This window comes from Aotus nancymaae, unplaced genomic scaffold (genome assembly GCF_030222135.1).
Source record: "Aotus nancymaae isolate 86718 unplaced genomic scaffold, 86718_ANA_hifiasm-v0.15.2.pri h1tg000019l, whole genome shotgun sequence".
NCBI classification, from domain to species: Eukaryota; Metazoa; Chordata; class Mammalia; order Primates; family Aotidae; genus Aotus; species Aotus nancymaae.
In genome coordinates this window covers 52,350,582-52,373,422 of record NW_026988431.1, presented here as the reverse complement: position 1 = coordinate 52,373,422, position 22,841 = coordinate 52,350,582, and the positions used below count along the sequence as shown (strand labels likewise).

Sequence of the window (22,841 nt, the reverse complement as noted above, 5' to 3'; positions counted from 1 at the left end):
ATAGTAGGCAATTTAATAATTCCCGAATAAGGGGCCAGGCATGGTGGCTCACGCCTGTAATCCCAGCAGTTTGGGAGGCCGAGGCTGGCAGATCACCTGAGGTCAGGAGTTTGAGACCAGACTGGCCAGCATGGTGAAACTTAGTACCCAGTCTCTACTAAAAATATTAAAATTAGCCAGGTGTGGTGGTGGTCACCTGTAATCCCAGCTACTCAGGAGTCTGAGGCAGGAGAATTGCTTGAACCCAGGAGGCAAAGGTTGCAATGAGTCAAGATCATGCCATTGTACTCCAGCCTTGGCAACAGAAAAAAAAATCCTGGATAAGGCACAAGAAAGATATTTGGTGGGCTGCTTTTAAAGGCCAGAAAATGCTTTATGTGGGGCTTATTCTCTTACAAAAAGGGTTTCTGGAAACTGTGAAGTCTTCCTCAATTATATGAAAGGGCTTCTGCTTCTGTTTCAGGTTTGGCTTCCTTGAAACAAATGATCTTGCTCACCTCAAAGAGGAGGGGCAGTTTGCCCCCTTCCTCCTGACTCCGAGACAAAAGAGAGAAGACTGGAGTGGTAAAACCTGTGGTGTGAAATTTGGATTATTGTCAGACACATTAGCACTGCAGCCTGAAAACAGTGAAGTGGAGATGATTTTGCTTTTTCGGCAGGTAGAGAGCCCTTCCGAAACAGATGAACACGCACAGTCCTCAATGGAGGCCCTTTACCAGCCTCATCTATTCCTGAGCACACCTCTTGGAGTCCCTTGGTTAAGACCACAGATGAAGTTTGAGGGTTCCTTTTACCTTCTAGCTGTCATAGACGAGGATGTGCTTTAGCAAGAGCAAACATTTTCTGCTGATAATATTCAAATACAAAGCTGTCCTGTTGATTTGGGGGTGGATTAAAAGTAATTATAAAATGTTAGATTCTAAGAAGACAGAATAACCTAATTTGGTCATCACTTGGATGGTAATATACTTCTTTCTTTGCTGCCAACTGGATATTGGCTTTGAAAATGCTTTGACGTCTGCCAGGTGGCTCTAGCCAGCACCTACTCTTTTTTTGTTTTGTTTTGTTTTGAGACAGAGTTTCACTCTTGTTGACCAGGCTGGAGTGCAATGGTGCAATCTCAGCTCGCTACAACCTCTGCCTCCTGGGTTCAAGCGATTCTCCTGCCTCGGACTCCCGAGTGAGTAGCTGGGATTACAGGCATGTGCCACCAAGCCCGGCTAATTTTGTATTTTTAGTAGAGACAGGGTTTCTCCATGTTGGCGAAGCTGATCTCGAACTCTCGACCTCAGGTGATCCACCCGCCTCGGCCTCCCAAAGTGTTGGGATTACAGGTGTGAGCCACTGCACCCGGCACCAACACCTACTCTTTATTGCTTAGTTTACTATGCCTAATATCTAATGTCTCTATCACAGATTTGTTTTTTTTTTTTTTTTTGAGGCAGAGTCTTGCTGTGTCTCCCAGGCTGGAGTGCAATGGCACAATCTTGGCTCACTGCAAACTCTGCCTGTTGGGTTCAAGCGATTCTCCTGCCTCAGCCTCCTAAGTAGCTGGGATTAAAGGCACCTACCACCACGCCCGGCTAATTTTTTTGTATTTTTGTAGAGACGGGGTTTCACCATGTTGGCCAGGCTGGTGTTGAACTCCCGACCTCAGGTTATCTGCCTGCCTTGGCCTCCCAAAGTCCTGGGATTACAGGCGTGAGCCACGGCACCCAGCCTGGGATATTTTAAAAATGGAATTTGGCTCCTGATTGTAGAGTCTCATACTATCTTCACATCTTACTTTCTTGCATAGATTTTGAGTTTTAAAGACAAAGGCCACTCCACGTTCCTCCATCCTCTGATTAACACCCAGCATGGAATGGAACAGGCATGTAGTAGACTGGGAAATCCTTGTTGGATTTAATCAACTGAATGGAACCCTGGGTTTTTGTATGGTGTCTAGATGGTTTTATGAATGAAGTAGGTGTTTACTAAATTATTGTTGCTGTTGTCAAATAAATACATGATTTCTTTGCTTTACTCTTTTATGTCGACTAGTAATTTTCATATCATAAAATTTTCTTTAAGTGAAGAGGTCAAAGGAATATCTTTAAAAGGTAATTATTGTGATCACTATTTGATTCAGCAATCTGATTTCTGGGAATTTAATCTAATGAAATAATTAAACAGAAACAAAACATTATATTAATAGAGCTACTCATTGCATTACTATCTATAATAGCAAATAACAGGAAATGACTTACAGGCTCTAAGGTTATTTCATACAGCAATAATAATAGCTCATGCTTACTGATTGCTCATCATGTACCAGGCACTGCTCTAAAAGCTTTATGCAGATTAACCAACTTAATCTGTAATCTCACTTAATCTGTCTCAATCCTCATGACAAACCTATGAGGTAGGAATGGTCATCATCCCCATTTTATAGGCCAGAAAAACTAAGGCACAGAGGTTGAAAAATCCCCATTTGGGCTGAGGTACTTTGGCACCAGCACTTACAGTCTTAGCATCATTGTTTGCTTTCATTAGGACTATATAATAGGCGTATTATAATAGGCACTAGGGACATCTTTTTCAGTGTTTTATACATTTATTTCCTCTTATTTAATTGGGTAGTACTTAAACAGTATTTGTTAAATATGTTAAACAATGTTGCCATTTCCTAATATTATTGGGAAGGCTTTTTGTATTTCATCAATAAACAACATGCTGCCTTGGAAAAAACAGATAATTTCTTACCACCACCACAATATTATAAAGAGAGTTTTATCTGGAACACATCTACTTTTTCTTTTTCTTTCTTTCTTTCTTTTTTTTTTAATCGAAGTCTCACCCTGTCTCCCAGGCTGGAGTGCAGTGGTGTGATCTCAGCTCATTGCAACCTCTGCCTCCCGGGCTTGAGCAATTCTCCTGCCTCAGCCTCCCAAGTAGCTGGGACTACAGGCACACACCACCACGCCTAGCTGATTTTGTATTTTTAGTAGAGACGGGGTTTCACCCAGGCTGGTCTTGAACTCCTGACCTCAGATGATCTGCCTGCCTTGGCCTCCCAAAGTGGTGGTATTACAGGCGTGAGCCACCACACCCTGCCTTAACACATTTACTTTTGATGACTAAACCTGATAGCTCCAAAACCCCCTGGACTGACTGCCAGGAATAATTCTGCTTCTAACTGTCCCCCACTATTTCTCTTTCCCAAGGCAGGTTTGTTCCCTCTACCCTGCTGCTACTACCGCAAGTGACTTTCGCAAGGTGCTCTGAACCTAACCTTCCTCTGCTGGTGACTACTGCAGCTAACTCATCCCAGCCTCACTGCGAAAGAAGGGGAAAGGGGAGCTCCTCTTTCTTTTGTTTCTCCAACCAATGTGAGACAGACTCTCCCCTTTATCTCATAAGACAGCTGATACCAGAATAAAACTTAACAAGGCATTACTGGAAGTTGGAAGTGAGTAGGGGAGAAGTAGTATAGCACATCCTAGACTGGCCTTAGGGTCCCCTGTGAAGCTGGTTATCTGCATCATTCTCCATCCATCTTCCTTCAGATGTCAAGAGAATTTCTATCTCTTGAGGCTTGGACAATATTGGCCACCTACCCAGAGAGAGGAGGAAGATAATCCCTGACATAAATGTAAGGCCCACTTCCTTAGTCTTTATCCCCTGCCCAGGTGTGATCAACTCTCAGAATGATAGTGAAAAGATCCATTTCCTTCTAGGAGGTACTCATCTACCCACCCACAGGCATATGGTCTGTCCATAAGGCACTGGCAAGATAATCACAGCATAATCTGACATCATGCAGTTTACGTATTTTAAATGTGCTCTGGGGAGGTAACAATGGGTGCAGATTTATTAAAGTTACTGTTAAATAACAGACTGCCTTTTTTTAAAAAAAAAGAATTTTTAGGCCGGGTGAGGTGACTCACACCGGTAATCCCAGCACTTTGGGAGGCTGAGGTGGGTGGATCACAAGGTTAAGAGATTGAGACCATCCAGGACAACATGGTGAAACCCTGTCTCTATGAAAAATACAAAACATCAGCTGGGCATGGTGGCATCTGCCTGTAATCTTGGCTACTCAGGAGGCTGAGGCAGAAGAATCACTTGAACCTGGAAGTCGGAGGTTGCAGTGAACCGAGATCTCAAAACTGCATTCCAGCCTGGCGACGGAGTGAGACTCCATCTCAAAACAACAACAACAACAACAACAACAACAAACCAAAAAAACCCAGAAGTTTAAAATTTGATGATCTCATGGCTGTGACAAAAAAAATATATATATATATATATATATATATATTTTGGAGCCTGAGGGAGCAAAACCAGGAATCATCTGAACACCCATATAGGGGAAGGACTGACCAGAGCATGAGGCAGCGTAGATATACTGAATGGGGCTTACTAATTTGTTGACTGTGATGAAGGCTTTGCTAACAGCCCTTTGTTTCATATAAAAGTATAGGCATGGAACCAAGCCTATATTCCCTATGTGTTGGCCACACTTTGCCTTTTTCCCCAGACCCACGCTAGCACAGGAAATCAAAGTTCAACCTAACCACTTCTTCTAGGAAACTCGATTCATCCTATAAGTAACATCCCTCAATCCTCCAAGCCCTTTATTGCTATACTTAAGCACCTAAAAAAAACTGGAATAAATATGTTAATAAATATTACTGATATTTGGGGCTTCATTTTCCAACCCTTGTGAGTTTATGCACCTTCTTAGGGTGGGAGTTTATTCAGTCATTTGATAAGATTTACAACAAGCTGGGCTCTTCAGAACCCTGGGGATACAGCAGTGGAAAAAAATAGGCAAAAATCCTGATGCTTATGGAGTTTATGTTCTTGTAGGAGGCAGACCAGTAAATAAATAAAGAAGAAAATGTCAGGCAGTAATAAATTCTGTGATGAAGATAAAATAGGATACATGAAAGAGGTGACTGGGTGTTGATCAGGAAAAAACTCAGAATTCTTGAATTTTAAGCTGATCACATTTTTCTTTTCTTTTTTCTTTTTTTGAGATGGAGTTTCACTCTTGTTGCTCAGGCTGGGGTGCAATGGTGGGATCCTGGCTCACTGCAACCTCCGTCTCCTGGGTTCAAGAGATTCTCCTGTCTCAGTCTCCTGAGTAGCTGGGATTACAGGAACTCACAGCTAATTTTGTATTTTTTTTAGTAGAGCCAAGGTTTCCTCCATATTGGGCAGGCTGGTCTCGAATTTGTGACCTCAGGTGATCAGCCAGCTTCAGCCTCCCAAAGTGCTGGGATTACCAGCATGAGCCGCCGTTCCTGGCCACATCTTTCTTTTCAGAAAAGATTCTGCAGCATCTACCAACCAGTTCACCTTGCAAATGATTAGTTTTCAATAAGCATTATAGGATGGTTTAAAAAATATTTTTTTGGAGCCTGATAAAAGTTTCTTTTTCATGGCCTTAACTACATTAGTTCACAGAGGATTTGTTTTTTGATCTCTAAATCAGGTGGTGTCCTCAGTGGGTTTTAACGTAAGCTTCCTCTCCTGTGTTTCCAGCATATCGCCAATTGCCACTTATACAAGTTACATAAAAGCAAATGTAAAAATAAAGTGATCTCAAATTCTGGTCAAGAAACACCTGCTAAATAATTGGCATTATCCTTAGACAATCTTCTCTTCAAGCAATTTTGGAAACTCCCTAGTTGTACTTCTGTAAAGGTTTGCACCTGGGAAATGGCACAGAGGCTTTTACGAGAAATGCTATTATAAGCCTCTCAGTAAGGCTGAGAGAAAAGAGAGGCTGCAGGGAGCCCTATTTTATAGTACAGTAAGGTTAGCCATTTACTATTCCCATAAGTTATTTCACTTGCAATAAAGGTCAATGGGCCTTTTTAGGGAGGAGAGCTAGACCCCTGTCTAAAACTGCCATCTTCAGCAGTCAAAAAGACAGGCTGCTTTAGATTCTTCTGGAAAGTGGTAGGAATTTTAGTTAGCTGGGAGAGTGGTTCAATATGATCAGCTGATAAGCAAGGCAATAAGAATTCAGACTTCAGAGTGGAAGACTTAAGCCCTAAGGTAGCTTGACCACAAAGCTAAGCGGGGCGTGTCAGGCTGTGGCCCTGCTTATTACCTTCATGTATGAATTTTGCCAAAAAATGTAACATTTCTGTCCTGGGAACTTTTTATCCGTAGACGTCCTGAGAAATCGGTGTCCTAAAGGACAGTGGCTTGCAGCGCACAGAGCTACAAATACAGTACAGCAAAAGCCGTCCTACTGACAGCTGATTTTTTTTGTGAGCTTCTAAATAATGAAATCAAACTAAGTGAGTATTTGCTTAAAAACACTGGGCTTCGACATTTTTGTTCAGTATCTCCTAAAGGAATTTTGAAAAACTGTATACCTTCCTTCAGTTTTATGTTGTAATTTAAAAATATTCATCAAAACTTAAATGGTTGCAATGGGTGTAATGTATGGTCTGTTGTAAATATTGGCTTTCAAAAGTAATACTGTTACTCAGCTTGTTACAATATATCTAATGGAATATAAGTAGCATAGCACCGTGACACCCACCGTCATCCACTAGGTAACAGGTAGGAATTTTACATCATTTCTTTTTCCCTTTATTTCCACTCTTTTACAGAATTTTATCCTAATCAAAGATCTTTCTCTGCTTAGGAGTATTTAAATATTACCTTAGTATAATTTTACCTTAGTTTTCTATATTAAATATAAAGCGAAATTACAATTTCTTTCTTTCCCGTGACCCTTGGCTTTGTTAAAAGACAATGCATCTGGATGGGGCTGTCATTGCGATTATTGCTGGTAGTACCTGTGGCAGAGACAGTGCTCTGTGCTCACCACACCCTTTTTCTTCCTGAACATCCAGGAAATTTATATTTCGTGGTTTTCCACTGAAAGACTGGGCAGAAATGAAGTCTTGTTTCCTATCCTAAGCAGTTAAAAGTGGATTGAGGCCCAGCGCCGTGGCTCATGCCTGTAATCCCAGCACTTTGAAAGGCCGAGGTGTGCAGATAACTTAAGGCCAGGGGTTCAAGACCTGGCTAACATGATGAAACCCTGTCCCTCCTAAAAATACAAAAATTAGCTGGATGTAGTGGCGTGCGCCTGTAGTCCCAGCTACTCAGGAGGCTGAGGCAGGAGAATCACTTGAACCCAGAGGCGAAGGTTGCAGTGAGCCTCGATCGTGCCACTGCACTCCAGCCTGGGCAACAGAGGGAGAAAAAAAAAAGAAAAGAAAAGTCGGTTGAATTTCTCTGTCTCTCTCTCTCATCTTTCCAGTTGGAACTAGAAACTCTGGCGGTAGAGATACAAGATGGAAGCAGAACTATCTTGGTCACCCTTCAAAGAGAGTCCCCAAGAAGGTCTCCTCATCTGCATCAAACTGTGAGGTAAATGAGCAATCAAGTTTGTTGTGTTAAACCATTGAAGTTTTAGGTTTATTTATTACAGTTAGGTAGCTTCTACTGTCTGATGATTATAGGGCATAACTGATCAAAACAATATAAATATATTACAACTTTAGACGGGTGATTAGTAAGAAAAAAAAAACAAACCTTAAAATGCATCTCAGTAAAAACATTGAGAAATCTTGTTTGTGTAGATGGGCATGAAGGCAGCTATAGCAATGTCACTCAATTCCCATTGAGTTATAATGCACAAGGTGATTTATAAGAAATTTTTTTTTTTTTTTAAGAGACGGGGTTTCACCATGTTGGTCAGGCTGGTCTAGAACTCCTGACCTCGTGATCCACACACCTCGGTCTCCCAAAGTGCTGGGATTACAGGCGTGAGCCACCACGCCCGGCCAAGAAAAAATTTTTAATAATCCGTCAACTGACAATTGAATTATCTTCTTTAAATTTTATTGAAGGCAAAGATTTAGCAACCACTTGACTTGCAAAGGAATTTTTTTACCCAGGGATTAGAGTCATTCTTTTTCTTGACATCCTCCCCAGTATTTCAAATTATCATTTGTTTGGAGCTCCAGAGTGCTTTATACCCCCTTGCAAATCACCATAGCAAAATTTGGTAAAATGGGAGCAAAATACTGGAAAAAGGAGGTGGGTAAAGATTTCTCAGGCAGTCAATTTTATGAACAAGTTATGTGAAATTTGAAAATCCATAAATTAATTCCCTAAGAACTATCTGTCTATATACCTTTTGAAAGCCTATGAATGCCTGGGGAAAAAGATGCTGGTGTAGGGAAGAGGGAGAGGAATCAGGAGCTGCAGTGTCTCCTGGCCTAATCCTCCTTTGGCTGCAGAACTTCACCCAAACCCTTGGGCCATCTCTCCCTGCCCCTCTCCTAACTCACATTAGCATCCAGCAAAAAAGGTCCTTATCATGATTCAAGTCTGTAACATATAAGGAGTTATTTTTAAATCAATGAGAAAAACAGAAAAAGATGAGCAAATGATATGAAAAGGGAATCAACAAGAGAAGAAATACAAATGGTCGATCTCTGTAGAAAGTCTTAAAACTCATTCAGAAATCATAGATAGGCAACTTAAGACAATGAAATACCATTTTGAAAATCAAATTGGGAAAAATACATGAACCTCTAGTGGTGGATAGAAGGAAAATAAACTGGTTCAACTCTTCCAGGTAGCAATTTGGCAATATGCATCAAAAGTCTTAAAACATGTATAAAATCGAGCTAGCAAACCCAATTCTAGAATTATTATAAACAATTATGAATATGGAAAATGAAGATTCAGCCTCAAGCTTCATCACAGTGTTTTAGCCAAGGTTCTTTTGGTTGTTAAGTATTAGGTTGCAAAGTACCTTTCATTTGAAATGCCTCCTCTCTACTGCTTTTGCTGGGTCTCAGTTAAAATTCTTAATTGATATAGACTGATTGCTTGCTGAGTGCCAGTAGATTGGCCTCATCCTTTCAGCTGTTTGTCTGGGAGAAGAGGTGTCTTATCACGTATAGGGCTGCTTCTTCCAGGTACTAAATGGGGTTAGGACTGGGTTGCATAATAAACAGAAAATGAAATAAACATAGCATAGCTAAAATGATGATGAACAGAACTAATTTAAAATTCTGACCTAGTATGTGAAGCAAACTGACATCATGCAACGAGATAGTCACTAAAAATGTTCTTATAGAAGATGACTTAAAAACATGGGAATAGACTTGTGATACTTTTCTATTTCTAGAGAAAACACAGAAACATTGCAAGAGAGAATATATAGTATAATTTCATTTAAAAAATTATTATATTTATAAAGAATCAATATATAGCAAAACTGTAGTAATAGAAATATATGAATGGTGAGCTTACCAGCTACTATTAATTTCTTATCTTTATGAAACCATTATTTTCCTAATTAATTGCAGTTAATATGTTTCAGTATTTTGATAAGAAAAACAATATTAAGATTCAGCAAGAGTTCTCCAATCTCTAAGAGGACTGAAAAGAAACAAAGTGGAACTCAAATTTTGGATGAACTATTAATAATTAGGTTCTGCTCAGGGATTCAGACAACAGGCTGCAGAACGCCTACCCAGCTCCTGGAAGCGCTGAGCACACACGGGCTCAACAGCTTCAGCAGGCTCCAATTGCTATAGCCACGGGAGGAAAAGGTGTCACAGAGACGAGTCCCCACATCTACTCTTCCTGCTCCCCACTTTTCTCCAGAAATTCTAAAGCTCTTCATCTATATTTTGTGATTTCTATAGGAAATCATGTAGTTTAGGGCAAAGAAAATTGGATTCAGAAACAGAGGATTCAAATCTGTTCTAATACTTTACTAATCTTCACGAAGCCACTAAATCTCTTTGAGCCTCAGTAAAATGGAGAAAATAATAGGCAACTTGTTTATTCATATGGTTGTTTCAACAATTTAATGAGACAATATGTGAAAGCATGTGAAAAAATGATATGCATACAAGCACACATGCATATATCTCTCACACACTCTATACAGATACACACAAACACACACATACACACATGCACAAACACAAAATATTGTGTCTCAAATGTATACATTAAGCAACTGGGGAAATAAAAATTGGAAACTTAAATCCTTGATTGGGCCTTGACTAAATGTAAATGAAATTATAGATCCTGTGGATTTGATGAGATGCCTTGAGAAGGAAATGTCTTATTGACTTGAGTACTTTGAGAAGTGCCGATTATTACTCTCTCTATAAGACAGAAAGAGAAGACTTTCTGTCAGTGCCAAGCTGACTCAGAGTCAGAAGAGGATGAACAGGACTCAGAGGAGGTTTGATTAACACTGGAAGAAACAAGAGGGTGCAGAACTGGAGGAAGAGGTCCAACAGGCTGAGTGCTGTGGCCTTGCTGGTGGGAGAGAAGGTACAAGGAGACCACTCTAGTGGATGATCCCTTTCAGATGGTATCCACCATAGTCTCCTAAAGAAACTAAAGGAAAGGGGCAAAGATAAAATCAGTAAAGAGGAAGACCCTGGGGACATCGTTTTCTGCAGAAACCACCTGAAGGGATGAGGATACAGACATAATAAAGTACATTGAGACAGAGCTAAAGAGGAGGAAAGAGATTATGGAACAGGAGGAACAGAAAGTCAAGCAGAAGAACACAGAGGACTGCCTTTATGAACTTCAAGAAAACATTTGTGTTTCTTTAGCAAAGAAGAGATGCTTTCCAGCCAGATGCTGAGTGGCACCCCCAAAGTGGACCTCAGCATCGATGATAAAATAAAAAATAATATCATTTCCATGGAGGATGCCAAGGCCCATCCGGGGAAAGAACAAGAAGAAAGACAGTGATACATCCTTCACGCCTACCAATGTGGCTGTGAATTATTTGCTGCACAACAGATTTTTTTTCTTTTCTTTTTTTTTTTCTTTTTAGACAGAGTCTCACTCACTCTGTCACCAGGCTGGAGTGCAGTGGACTGATGTTGGCTCCCTGCAACCTCCACCTCCTGGGTTCAAGTGATTCTCCTGCCTCAGCCTCCTGAGTAGATGGGATTACAGGAGCCTGCCACCACACCTGGCTAATTTTTGTATTTGTAATAAAGACAGGGTTTCACCATGTTGGCCAGGATGTTCTCAATCTCCTGACCTTGGGATCTGCCTGCCTTGGCCTCCCCACCTGTAAGCCACTGCGCCCAGCCCCGGTTTTTATCATGAGGAGCTCAACAGCCTCATACACAGAAACAAAGAAGAGCCTTGAAAGCAGGTGATGGGGAGAAGCCAGAGCCCGAGTGGTCCTTTCCAATCGGCAAGCATCCTGTTAATGAGAAGGTCTCTGATGACCATCACTATGAGAAGTTCAAGAAGATGAAGGTGGTACTGAGATGTGTAGAATGGGATGTAAATACCAGTTCTTTCTCCCTCCATCCCTCTCATGGAAAAATGCTTCCTGGATAGACGCATGCTCATTTGCCAGTAGATAGTTACAAAAACAGACTATCTTACTCCTGCTTCTTACCCGCTGGATTTTTCAAGCACTAAATTTGTAACTTTTTGAAATAAAACAATGCATAGATTTCCTATTTAAAAGCAAACTCCATTCTTGTGGGCACTAAATCTTGTTTGTAAATGTATTGGCTTTCGCTTAACATTTGTTCTTGGTCAGGAGGAAACAACTATGTGTCCATGTTATGCTATTAATAATACCCTTTAGATTGTGCTTTTATCATTACATATGCAATCATGTCTTCTACTTTCACATAAATACATTCTTCATTGTTTAGAGTGGGTTCAGCTGACAGCAGAAAATACTAGAATATCAGTATTCAAAGGAATATTGGTATTTTCTGACCTTTACAGTTTCTTATCAAGAAAGAAAAAGCAAAACTATATATATATTTTTATCTCTTTTTGAATTTAGTTATTAAATACAAAATGAATTTTAAAAATGAAAGTTAAAGAATGTTTACTTTCTGGTGAAAACAGGAGCTAAATAGGCCAGGCATGGTGACTCACACCTGTAATCCCACCACTTTGGGAGGCCAAGGCGGGCTAATCATCTGGGGTCAGGAGTTTGAAACCAGTCTGGCCAACATGGCAAAACCCCATCTTTACTAAAAACACGAAAATTAGCTGGGTAGGGTGGCAGGCCCCTGTAATCCTAGCTACTTGGGAGGTGGAGGCAGGAGGATCACTTGAACCCGGGAGGCAGAGGTTGCAGTGAGCCGAGATAGTGCCACTGCACTCCAGCCTGGACAGCAGAGTAAGACTCTGCCTCAAAAAAAGAAAAAAGAAAAAAAAAAAAAGAGCAAAATAAACAGGAAGCATTGCTGAAAGATAAGGGAACAAAGGTCTTATTTAAATTTAAATATTTGACTATAGTTTAGAATATAATAAATTACAGCTACTTTCTTTTAATGTTTACTGAGAAGGGGAAGATGTTCTCTAAGTTATTCAATTTTTTTTGTTTGTTTTGAGACAGGATCTCGCTCTGTCGCCAGGCTGGAATGCAGTGGTGCAATCTTGACTCACTGCAACCTTGGCCTCCTGGGTTCAAGCGATTCTCCTGCCTCAGCCTCCTGAGTAGCTGGGACTACAGGCACCTGCCACCACCCCTGGCTAATTTTTGTATTTTTAGTAGAGACGGAGTTTCACCATGTTGGCCAGGATGGTCTCAAACTCCTGACCTCGAGTGATCTGGCCACTTAGTCCTCTCAGTGTTGGGATTACAGGCATGAGCCACTGTGCCCGGTCAGTTATTCAAATATTAACAGTAAGTGTGACCATTAGCCACAAATTCTGAGATTACCACAAAGCTTGTAAAACACCTGATACAGAACATTGTATTTGTTTGCTTGACTATAAAATATATTATAAGAAATTCACTTTGCTCCTAGCTGAATATGAGCTATCCATTTTGGAGAGGTCACCTATTCCTCAGTCACTAAACTCACCAGCCAAATTAACCCCCAACCATACATATTGGCTAGGTTATCTTATTAGTCCAACACCTTGGGTCTAGCTTTCTCTGTGTAGACTCCCTGAATCAAAGGATGCTTCTAGCAGATTCAACTTCTAACACAGGGAAGCCTGACTCATTTCATGTTATTGCAGGTTACATGTGGGAAGTGGTAGTGGGCAGAAAAAGAAGATAAACTAAATTTTACTACATGCATTTATGTGTTGTGGAAATATTATTTTATCAAGAATTTACTACTTTTGTAATAATAAATACATTTGTCAGTGCTTTGAATATAGCACAACACTATAATCATTGTTATTCATATATGAACTGGATCCGGGGGTTGGGCTTCACATCTTCCTCCATGCACTGAAGTGAACCAAAAGCTACCCTCCAGTTACTTGTCCTGAAGCTGAATCTGTTCACAGAAGCATTTTCTCCCTTCCCCCTCCCCTTCCCTTTCCTTCCCTTCTTCCCTCTTCCCTCCTCTCCCCTCCCCTTCCCTCCACTCCCCTTCCCTTCCTTTTCCTTTTCCTGATTCTTTTCTTTTTTTTTTAATACAGAGTCTTGTTCCATCACTCAGGTTAGAGAGTGGTGGCATAATCATAGTTCACTGCAGTCTTCAGCTCCTGGCCTCAAGCAATTCTCCCACCTCAGCCTCCTGAATAGCTGGGACCGCAGGCGTGCCACCATGACCTACTAATTAAAAATATATATTTTGTTTTAGTGGCAGGGGCTCTCTATGTTGTTCAGGCTCGTCTTGAACTCCCGGGCTCAAGCGATCCTCCTGCCTCAGCCTCCCAAAATATTAGGCTTGCAGCCATGAGCCACCAGACTGGGCCACAGATGCATTTTCCTGACGTCTACATTATTGGCCTCCCTATCCATTAATTAAAAAAAATTGAATTAATTGCCAGCATTAAAAAGCTCAGATGATCTTTGCCTAAAAATACAACAAAGTGAATAAAATGGATTTTTACTTTGCATACATTCTGCATATTGCCACTCCCTGCCCCCGGAGGCCGGGCAGCTAAAAGGGACATTTCTAAGCTGGGCATTCAGATGTGATTTAGCTTTAACTTTGACCAGCGAGATGCATTCAAGTAAGATTTAAAAGGCAGCAGTCCTGGCTGCTCCTGGTGGCAGGCATAATCAGATCAAGCCCACTTTGGGTTTTTTCTGTAGCAGTGTTCCTGCCACCAGCTTTGTAAGGGTCAAAAGGTGGATGGTGTCAGCAGCATCTTTAAGCTGTTGTTATTTTGTTGTTAGCGTGACCCTGGATGAAGCCTGGCTCTGGAACCAGCAGCAGCAGCAACAGCAGCAGTATCTTCCTAATCTCCAAGTTATTCCCAGAGCAAATTGCTCGGGAGGAAGCTTACTGACTTCCGGGCCTCTGACTCAGGCAGGGTTGGCAGCCTCCTTCAAGGCCAGCTCTTCATTGTTCCCTGTCAGCAAGTCCTGGAGGCCTGGCCTCAACACATTGTAAGCACCTAATTCCCTGTGTTGAAGCCCTTTGCCCTTTATGCTTAAAATAGCTAGAGTGGTTTCTGTTTTCTCTAATAGAACTCTAATACACAGGAAAAATAAGAGACCTAGTAACATCTGGCCCCATTTCAGTTCTGATAACAATAGACTGGTTAAGAGCCGTAGGCTCTAGGCCGCCTAGTCCCTATCACACCTGATTGTACTCCCGCAAATGAAGACCATTTGTCAAATGCTATTTGATTATTGTATTTGTAGTATGTTTGTTTCTAACAGGCATCCATTTCTTTTCATTATTTTATCTTCTTGCACTCTGTAGGGATTTGAGTTTGAAACCCCACTAATACCTGAAGCTTGGTGGAAAACATTTTTTAAAAAATTTCTTAAAGAATGTAATTCTTGGCTGGGCGCGATGGATCGCACCTGTAATCCCAACACTTTGGGAGGCCAAGGTAGGCAGATCACCTGAGGTCAGGAGTTCAAGACCAGCCTGACCAACATGGAGAAACCCTGTCTCTACTAAAAATAAAAAATTAGCTGGGCATGTTGGCATATGCCTGTAATCCCAGCTATTTAGGAGGCTGAGGCAGGAGAATTGCTTGAACCCGGGAGGCAGAGGTTGCAGTGAGCTGAGATTGCGCCTTTGCACTCCAGCCTGGGCAACAAGAGCAAAACTCCGTCTCAAAAAATATATATGTAATTCTTTTATTTTGAACATACTCCGAAATGTCCCCTAATTAAAGCTGGAAAACTGTACACCTAAACTGCATTATTTAGGTCCCGGTTAGAACTGTTTCTTACTGAACAATGAAACTAGTGTTATTAATCCTAAGGATGTTGTTAACTGTGTGTGTCACCTCTGTGGGGACACAACAAAGAGATTTCTTTCCAGTCAAGTTTTATCTTATTGTCACGTAATAGGTCACAGTTGCTTTTTGCATTGGCCGTACATGGTACATGGCTTTATTTAGGCTTTTTTTTTCACATGTATTTATTTATTTTTCTTTCCTTCTTAATATACTTTAGGTTCTGTGGTACATGTGCAGACCGTGCAGGATTGTTACATAGGTATACACGTGCCATGGTGGCTGTGTACTAGCCCTACTCCTGATTGAGTCTCATGGTTACTATCCTGTTTTTCTCTTTCGAAGATTTATTCATATTTTTAAAAATTCCATTGTGCTTTTTTTCTTTTAGTTTTACAGTTTCAGATCTTACATTTAAGACCTATTTTGAATTTCTTTCTTTCTTTCTTTCTTTTTTTTTTGAGATAGAGTCTCGCTCTTGTTGCCCAGGCTATAGTGCAGTGGTGCGATCTTGGCTCACTGCAACCTCCACCTCCTGGGTTCAAGTGATTCTCCTGCTTCAGCCTCCTGAGTAGCTGGGATTACAGGCACCTGCCACCATGCCCAGCCACCGTGCCCAGCTAATTTTTGTGCTTTTTTTATTTTTAGTAGAGACGGGGTTTTGCCATGTTGGTCAGGCTGATCTTGAACTCCTGACCTCAGGTAATCCGCCCGCCTCGGCCTCCCAAAGTGCTGGGATTACAGGCGTGAGCCACCGTGCCCAGCAAGTTGATTTCTTTACATTTAATTTTTATTTCTTATTGACAAATAATTACATATTTATGAGGCAAATATGATGTCTTAGTGCATGTATACACTGTGGAATAAACAAAGTAGACTAATTAACATCCCCTCACATACTTATCATTTCTTTGTGGTAAGAACATTTAAAATCCACTTTTAGGAATTTTGAAATATACAATACATTATTTTACCTGTAGTCACCTTGTGCAGTAGATCATCAGAACGCATCCATCCATCTAACTGAAACTTTGTACCTTTTGGCTAACATTTCCCTTTGCTATGCCCGCTGCTCTCCCCTCCCCTACCAGCCTCTGGTACCAGAGAGATCATGCAGTATTTGTCTTTCTGTGCTTGGCTTATTTCACGTAGCAGAATGTTCTCTGGATTCCACTATGTTGTCTCAAATGACCAAATTTTGTTCTTTTTAAAGGCTGCATGTTATTTCATTGGGTATATATAGCACATTAAAAAAAAAGCGATGCATCTGTGGATGGTCACTTAGGTTGGTTCCATATCTTGGCTGTTATGAATAGAGCTGCAGTGAACATGGAAGTGTGGACATCTCTTCAACATACGGATTTCTTTCCTTTGGATGTATACCCAGAAGTGAGATTGCCAGATCATGTGGTAATACTACTTTTAGTTTTTGGAGGAATCTCCATGTTGTTTTCCAAAATGACTGTACTACTAATTTACATTCCCACCAAGAGTGTGCAAGGGTTTCCTTTTCTCCACATCTTTGCCAATACTTAGATCTCATCTTTCTGATCATAACCATTCTACCAGGTGTACGGTTTTTATTATACTATGTTTAATACCACTATTAAATCTTCTTGTAACAAGATGGAGAATGAACATTTTAGTAAACTGCCTTCACTTCCCCTGCTCTATTCCTTTGATTATTTCTAGTAGATATCTGTTCCTTAGTTCTCTCTGCCTTCCTGTGCCCAAGCATGCATTTCCTTCAGTGTCTTAACAGACCAAAGCTATTCATGGATGTGTTTGGGATTTTGCAGTCTAACAAATATTCTAAAGATATGGCCAAGTCAAAGAGTGAGGAATTTTTGGCAAAAATCAATTTGTTTATTGATCGTTGCTAAGAATCACAGGAGTTATAGATTTCTTTGTAAATCAAATGGAATACTCAGTCGTTTTTGGAAGCAAATAATTATACTTCTTTTGATGACGTAAGACTGAGAAATATCCAACATCTGATCCTAAGCTAACCTTTTTCCTTTTTTAATTAAATATTTTATTTTGAGATAATTATAATTCACATGCTATTGTAAGAATAATACAAGGGCTCTTGTATACCTTTACCCAGTTTCCCCTAAGGATATACCTTACAAAACTAAAACAATATCACAGCTAGGATGTTGATATAGATACAGTCAAGATACAGAATATTTTCATCCTCACAAGAATCCCTCATGTTGCTCTTTTACCAGGATTTCCAATCCCTGGTAACCACTAATATTTTCTTCATTTGTATACTTTTTAAATTTCAAGAATGAGCCAATCTCTTTGGCTGGCATAAATATTCATCCCCAGTCAATATGCTACACTTGCCAGCACCCTTCCTCCACTGTGATCCATTATTTGCTCTTCTCTAACCTACTCTGTGCCTGAGAAAGCTGACCTGTGAGGATCACATCAGCCAGGCTCCCTGTTTTCTGGCTTCCAATTGGGTTGAGCTATTGGAGGAACTGGCAGAAAATGGAGGGAGTGGGAGAAGAGGGATGTAAGAGTATTCAGCCCTCTGTGCACCTCCCCCTTTCCATTCCTTATGATTCGGGCACTGGCTCCATTAGCTGTATTGGAAGATTGCAGCTCCAGTTAGGTGGTCCTACTTCCATGGCTTGAGGTTCTCTCTAGACTCAGGTAACTTGGTTCATTTCCTTTTCAGCCTAAAAGTGACAGCTCTCACTCTTGCTAGTTCCTGTGTACCTCACCATCTCAGATTGGTTTCCCTAACCCTGCCCATACCTCTGTAAATCTGTGAAGGTCTCATAAAACCTTTCTCAACCAAACTCTTTCAACGGGCTGTTGGTGCCTGCCAAGCCCTCATTGATAGAGTGATTGTAAAGATTGATTTAAAAACATCTGCCCCTTGTTTAGCTTTTAAGAGAGAGAACCTTTCATTCATGCCCATTTCAATTCATCTACGCAACTTTAAAAAAATTTATCCTCTCTCTTTTCCTCTGTCCATCCCGCTTCATCTTATCTTCTTGAGCACTGACCTCACTCCAAATGCTAAGTCTAAGCAATTTAAGCTTTCTCCTAAGCGACCTCCAACTTAGCCTTTTATCTTACCATTTTCCTTCCTTGGCCTTGAAGCAAAGGATGCAACAAATAATCTCTGGAGACTCATCTTAAATGTAGGACCTATTTGTCTCACCACAATTGCCTACATTTGGAGTGAATGCATAGGTTATATGTTGAATTCTTATTTGCAACCTCTGCCTCCCAGGTTCAAGTGATTCTCCTGGCTTAGTCTCCTGAGTAGCCAGGATTACAGGCACCCGCCGGGGTTTCACTACGTTGGCCAGGCTGGTCTCGAACTCCTGACCTCAGGTGATCCGCCCGCCTCGGCCTCCCAGAGTGCCGAGATTACAGGTGTAAGCCACAGCACCCGACCTTTGTGTTGAACTCTTGTGCTTTCTTCTCTGTGCTTTTCCTTCTTCTCTTTGCCAGAATGGACCTAGCCCTTTTGTGTCTCCTGACTTAGGGGTTTTGGGAAGACTCAGGCCTATTTTGTGTCAGGCCCTGTTCCAGCCTTGGCCATCAAAGACACTGGCTTTGTGTTCTGGAAGACAGGGAGAGACAGAGACATTTTGAAAAGAGGGAAGAAGAGTAGAAAGAGAGAAGGAAGTGGGAGGGAGAGAGATAAGAAGAAAGAGGAAGAGGAGAAGAAAAACCAGAGAGGAGAGAGTGCATCAGATGAGAAAAGAGACAGAAACCTTGGCCAGGTGAGTTGCCTGCTGTCAAGGGGTGAAGAAGCTATCTTGGAAAATGAATTTGTCAGGCACCATCTTGATGAACTGAAAATTAAGGGGGGACAAAGGAATCCAATAATAATTGAGATTGCATTCGTCCATCTAGAACAATTGTTTGATCTACAAAAAAAGTTTCCTGATGTAGGTAAGAGTAATATTTAATTAGGTTCAAAGAAAAATGAAAAATAGTGGGACTTTGTTTGTAACAGATTTGTGGACTATGGTTCATATTACTTACTATTAATGAAATTTGATGCTCCCAGCCTTAATGCTGAGATTTTTAGGATCCAAGAATGGACTGTTTTGTAATTTAAAAGGTTCTTGTTCTATTTTCTTTTTTTCTCTTTTGAGACGAAGTTTTGCTCTTGTTGCCCAGGCTGGAGTGCAATGGCATGATCTCGGCTCACTGCAACCTCCGCCTCCCAGGTTCAAGCGATTCTTCTGCCTCAGACTCCCAAGTAGCTAGGATTACAGGCATGCGCCATTACGCCCAGCTACATTTATGTTTTTAGTAGAGATGGGGTTTCTCCATGTTGGTGAGGCTGGTCTTGATCTCCCGACCTCAGGTAATCTGCCTGCCTTGGCCTCCCAAAGTGCTGGTATTACAGGAATGAGCCACCATGTCCGGCCTCTTGTTCTATTTTCAATAAATAACTTGTCATCGTCACTTCATGTCCATTTGTGGATTATCACAAAATTTAATAAACGCTACATATTGACTTGGGCTAATCATTTTTTATTCCTTATTTCATTTATCTTAGTAAGAACCCTGTGAAATATATATTTTCCCAATTTTGCTGATAAGAACCCTTAGGTGCTGAGAGCTTAAATAACTTACCTAAGGACACACAACTCATATGTGGAAGGTATGGCATTCAGTTCTATCTTTTAATGATGATGCCATATTATTACCTTTTGATGAGGCATACTTTATTCTCTACCTGGAAATGAGAAGACTGTTCTTTCCAATGATCTTGATTGCTCTTCTCTTTGCTCCTGGGTAGCTTCACAGGTGGCATGAGAACACCTATTGATAGAAGGAATAGCAAAATAGCCCCTCCACCCATGCTGTTCGTAGTGCTCTTTCAAGCTATGGTTAGTATCTCAGCCACATAGCTCCTTACACATCCTTTGGATCCCTGATCAAGAGTCATATCCTTAAGAGAGGCATCCTCATATCCATCCTGCTACTGAACTCCAACAGTTCTGGGTGGTCTTCTGATGTTGACCATCTTCTCCACCAAACCTCTTCCCTGAGTGACCCCAGGTCAGGTTCTTCTTTCCCCCATCCCTGACTCCAAGTGCTGTTCCGTCTCTATTACCTGCCAGCTCTCCTTCGGGGGATGCTTAGGTCTTGGCCCTTCATCTAGAAAGCTGAACTCTTTCTATTTCTATGTCATGATCTCTGGGCTCCCTCAAGATGTGGCTTTGGTTCTCAAAAGCATGCTTCAGAGTCACAAAGCTAAACATGTACCATTTATTCTCTTTCATTCTCAATGTAACCATCCTACTTTCCTTGAGACAAAGTGGTCACATACAAAGAAGATGGAAAAGAAAAACACAAAATTAATTTTTGAAAATGTTGTAATGTTGGTCAGGTGTGTTGACTCACACCTGTAATCCCAGCACTTTGGGAGGCCGAGGTGAGTGGATCACCTGAGGTCAGGAGTTTGAGACCAGCCTGGCCAACATGGTGAATCCCTGACTCTACTAAAAATACAAAAAATTAGCCAGGCATGATGGCAGGCGCCTGTAATACCAGCTACTTGGGAGGCTGAGGCAGGAGAATCGCTTGAACCCGGGAGACAGAGGTTGCAGTGAGCTGAGATTGCGCCAAAAAAAGAAACTATTGTATTGTTACAATTGTGTTGCTGCTAAGCTTTATCTGTATTTGTGCAAGGATCTCTTTTGGCCTCAATTATATGATCTGAACACTTTTGAATGGAGATTGTTTTGGTGTTGAAGAGATTATTTTGTTTAAAGAAAATTCCCATTTTAATTTTTAATGGAATTGCCTAATATGAGATATAGTCTTTCAATAAAAATGCTCATTTATTTAAGAAAGGTTTATTAGGTGATTGCTAGAGCTAGGATGTTTGCTTTTCTACTTTCCTTATTTAAATAGCGTGTGCCTGGGAATTATCGGAATCGACATACTCTGATAATGAACAAGATAGTCTGTTCTAATGGGCTAACTTCTAGTGCAATTTTTTTTTTGAGATGGTGTCTTGCTCTGTTGCCTGGGCTGGAGTGCCACGGCATGATCTTGGCTCACTGCAACTTCTGCCTCCCGGGTTCAAGTGATTCTCCAGTCTCAGCCTCCTGTGTAGTTGGGATTACAAGTACATGTCGCCACACCTAGCTAATTTTTTGTTTTAGTAGAGATGAGGGTTTCACCATGTTGCCCAGGCTGGTCACAAACTCCTGAGCTCAGGCAATCCACCTGCCTCGGCCTCCCAAAGTGCTAGAATTACAGGTGTGAGCCACTGCGCCCAGCCTAGTGCAATTTTAATATGAATATATTCATGTATTCATTTGACATGTTTTCTGAGTCCCAGCTTAACCTCTGGCACTCAACAAAGGAAAGACATGGCACCTATATTCAACCATAGTGGAAAAAATAGACAAATAAGACAATAATTACTTTAAAGAGTCTTTAAGGTTATTTGATGCAGACAAGGAAGGCCTCAAGTCAGGGAGGACTTCTCAGAGGATATGAGCCTTGGGCTTTAATTGTGGGGATGAGAGGGAGTTTACCAAGTGAGGAAATATGAGATAGAGGCTTCAGAACTTACAAAACACAGAGACAAGAGAATGAAGAGTGTGTTTGGAGAATGACAACCTGTAGACCAAGCAGAATGACTTTTGTCCAAATATAGCTCAACATGTAAGAAAGAACTGCAGTTCTCTGAATCCCTGTGTTCCTTCTTTCTTAACAAGAATAAAAACTTGACAGCCTAAGTGGAAGCCATCCACCTGCTTGCTGGTATGAATGAACTGTATCATGCTGAGAGACACTGGTACCTCAGAAATGCTTCAGCACACTAGAAAGCAGAGAAGGGTCAGGGGTTGGCTCCAGAAGTGAGAATGCTTGGGAATCCTTTTTTTTTTCCTAAAATATTATGCTATGTCCTGCTGTGGGACCTCTAGTTCAATCCTGCAGCATTTTTCTGACACAATTTACCTATATCTCTATGGTGTATCAGCTACAAATCCTAGGAAAAGCTCCATACCAGGCTTTGGTAGATATCACTTACTATCAAGCATGATCTCAACTTTTCCTCTGTCCGGTGTTCTTAGGTTAATAATAGGAAAATAGTTTTGAAAAGTGAACGTTTATGGAGGACAGTTTGGTAAAACAATTTTCTTCAATGTAAATGGTCGATGGAGTTTTTATTTATTCAACCTGTAAGTGCCCCGAGACGCTCCGTGGTACTGCAGCTGAAGTTCTTGGATCATTTGATTCTTTGTGACTCACCCTTCTTCCCTGCTTCAGTCCAAACAGAAAAGTAACACATTGAGTTCTAATTACCCAGCTGAATTAAGATCAAATCTGTAAATTCAGCTCAAGATCCCAAATAACAGCCTCCTCCTTTACACCTCAGCACTCAGAGGATGACAAGTAGATAAAGAATAAATGTATATACTATGCCGATTATACTGACAATTGTTTAAGGAAGAATTGCCGATTTTTAAATGGAAATGCAAGTAAAAAGAGATCATTGACCTTTTAACTGATAGGTCTATTTGTTTCAAAAGGTCATCACAAAATTTTGCTATATCTTGGTCTTGAAAATAGCCCTTTCATTGAACTGGAAAAAATATTTTAAAGTTTTAAAATGTACAAACCTTGTATAATAAAGTTGGTATAGTTGAACCTCGGAAAATTAAGTGCAGGAGTACAAT

At 40.9% G+C, this 22,841-nt stretch overlaps 1 protein-coding gene, 1 long non-coding RNA gene and 1 pseudogene across 2 annotated transcripts in view; 2 read left to right on the top strand and 1 right to left on the bottom strand.

Moving 5' to 3' along the window:
• LOC135275895 (uncharacterized) overlaps positions 1-2,025 on the top strand; it is a 28,675-nt gene extending 26,650 nt beyond the window's left edge. Inside the window, exon 3 of the long non-coding RNA XR_010343481.1 lies at positions 464-2,025. This is a non-coding gene — a long non-coding RNA (uncharacterized LOC135275895). The remainder of the gene's footprint in view (positions 1-463) is intronic.
• SCHIP1 (schwannomin interacting protein 1) overlaps positions 1-22,841 on the bottom strand; it is a 574,152-nt gene that overhangs the window by 161,953 nt on the left and 389,358 nt on the right. The window lies entirely within an intron of this gene.
• On the top strand, positions 8,032-14,354 carry LOC135275907 (splicing factor C9orf78 homolog; annotated as a pseudogene).